Source organism: Triticum dicoccoides, chromosome 6A (genome assembly GCF_002162155.2).
Source record: "Triticum dicoccoides isolate Atlit2015 ecotype Zavitan chromosome 6A, WEW_v2.0, whole genome shotgun sequence".
NCBI lineage: Eukaryota > Viridiplantae > Streptophyta > Magnoliopsida > Poales > Poaceae > Triticum > Triticum dicoccoides.
The window spans coordinates 552,289,089-552,292,067 of NC_041390.1; positions in this window are offsets into that span (position 1 = coordinate 552,289,089).

The window sequence follows — 2,979 nt, forward strand, 5'->3', positions numbered from 1 at the left end:
GGGGATCGTCATCGAGCTGAATGTGTGCTAGAACTCGGAGGTGCCATAGTTTCGGTGCTTGATCGGTCGGGCCATGAAGACGTACGACTACATCAACCGCATTGTCATAACGCTTCCGCTATCGGTCTACGAGGGTACGTAGACAACACTCTCCCCTCTCATTGCTATGCATCACCATGATCTTGCGTGTGCGTAGGAATTTTTTTGAAATTACTACGTTCCCCAACAATCCTCATCTCATTTTGTGACAACAGTCAGGCACCTTCCTTCGCTCATTTATGTGACCTTGACTCTTTAGATCTCGTTTAATAAGGCCAGACAACAATCAGGGCATCCCCCACCATCCTCATCTCATTTTGTGGCCTCGCCTCCTTAAATTTGATAATTACTCCATCATTCCAAACATCAGACATGGCATCATTTTCATGATCTGAAACAATAGCTTCATTAAGAATGATAACAACTAAAGACTCTGTTGCCATGACATGTAAATGTCTGTGTTTTGGCGTCGACAATTTGTTATGAACTCGTATGAACCGGGATCAATAGCTCCTGAATACAATTTATTTTGTATTTACTTGTATTGGACGTGCAAGCATATATGTTTTCATCGTGTATGCCCTAACTTTGCGTATATATGTTAGTTCATCATTGCTTAATCCTTATCCATCCATGTATGATGCTTGTTACCTTTTCAGTTGTTGCGTCCTAGTAGCCCGTCAGTATGAGTTCACGAGAGACATAAACAGAGTCAAATTCAAAATAAAAATAAAATAGATGAGTCAAATTCACCCTTAAAATAAAAAGACAGCGTGTGCCTAGTTTAGAGAGCAAGCACATTTTTATTTAGAAGAAAGGAGAGCAAACACATGTGTGCACGCTAACATACTTGTGTGAGGATCCAAAATACACCTTCAATTAAAAACTGGAAAACAGCCGCTCTATGCTGTCACGCTAGCTACCTAACACGTCGTCTTGCTGTAAAAAGAAAAAAGCTAATCGCCTGGCTAGAAGCAACCAGCCGCCTCGCTGCCGCTCGCTCGCAGAGCCTATCCCTCCTCTCCTTCGTTTCTTTTCTCTTGTGAGAGCCATCCCGACCTCACCGCATCACTGTGATGCGGCGCTACCGCCTGAGCCCACATCACCGTCGGGATCCTCCACACCCCGCCCCTCCCCCTCCCCATGCCTTGGTGGTGGAGCTCCTCCCTCCCGGTGGCTGATGGCGACGGGCGCTACAGGGCCGTGGTGTGCAGTGGTTGCGCACCAGATTGGGAGGGGCGGTAGCGCCCCACTGCCATGTGGAGCTCATCCCCTCCCTTGTGCTCCTTCAGATCCAGTTCGGAGGCCCGCTCAGTCATCCCCTCCCTCGTGTAATCTTTATGTATGCCTCATCCTCTGCACCTTTGTTTCCGGTCGCTTGATGAATCATCCATGGGTGCGTATATGAATCAGTGGATTAAGCGGAAATAAGCGATGTGGGATTATTATTATTTAGCTGAACAAGCACATGAAGAAATCATATAATTTTTTTGGCATGGTGAATCACATGCGTGCAAGGCCCAAATCATCAAAATATAAACATGCATGAGGGCCCAAAGCCTGCCGACCAGGACGTAGTTCGTGCAATCTGCATCAGCAAAATTTAGTACCACCTCGAATATGTTTTAAATTCAAACTAAAAGCGTAAGTTTACAGAAAGAAAGCGTATTGCGACGGTGAACCCGGAGACTCAATCCGTGCTTTATTATCAGGGAGAGATAGTATGTCTATAACCACATCATTGCTATACGTTCCTCTCATTTCCTAGATTTTTATGACCACACATGTTATTATTAGAGTTGATATGAGAGCAATTAGTATATAATGATTGTTAGAATAGATATTATGAGTATAACATCATGATTGCTATATGTTACTCTCATTTCCAGGTTTTTTATAACAACGCATGTTATAAAATAGAGTTGATATGATAACTGTAGTAAGTGCTATGGTAGAATATGAGTAGGCCCTGTCATATCTGTTTTCCTCTCATTGTTACATGATGTTTGAACCATGATATGTTGCTAGAATATGAAAGCCATTGGCTCATTTTTTAACTTGGGGTATGATTATGACCACGGCATTGCAATTCTCTGTCTATGATATGTGTCACTGTTATAATCATCTTAATTCCACACATACTCTGAACATGATTGTTTATTTTTGTCCTTTTGGTCTCCAATTTGAATTGTTGCAGCAAATGCAAATGCGCTGGCCTTCATGATTCCAGGACCTGGAATCATACCAGCCGATGGGTGGTGGTTTATCGCTCGTTTAGCTGATGGTGGTCATTTGATGCTCATTTGCACGTACCAAAATGACCAAACCATTTCATCAAACCACATGCAGTATAATGCATGGGGCGTTTGTGACATTGATGGCTATGGCTGCTTCGTGTTCGAGGAAGATCCCAGCTCCGTTGGGCCAGGCGTATTCAACTGGAGGCGGGTTTACAGCCTCGGCAACCACTCCATGTTCCTCGGGCTCAATTATCCGATCATCCAACCAATCATCGATCATATCACCGGCCATGATTACCGTGCTATGCAACTTCCATTCGCCAGGGGGAGCCCTGTTTACACATCATACCATGGGTTTCATGAATCACCATATCCAGAGATTCATCGACACAGCTTGTTGCCAGATAATCTTCAGTGTGTGAAAGGCATCAAGCTTCCATGCGATGGATGGCTTTTGCAAACCCGACATGCGGCGATGTGGTTCATACCAACAGCAAATATGCACAACTTGATTCATACTGATATGTAGACTAAGCCATGTATTCTGCTGCTGTAGCACGACCCTCTTTTGTTGGATATTATGTATTGTTGTTAGTTTGAAGCACTCCTCTGGTTTGAAGGATATAGACCTTTCTGGGATCAAGTGCATGCTAACTCACCTGCGCAGGATGTACTGATAATGATGATGGAGATGATGTGC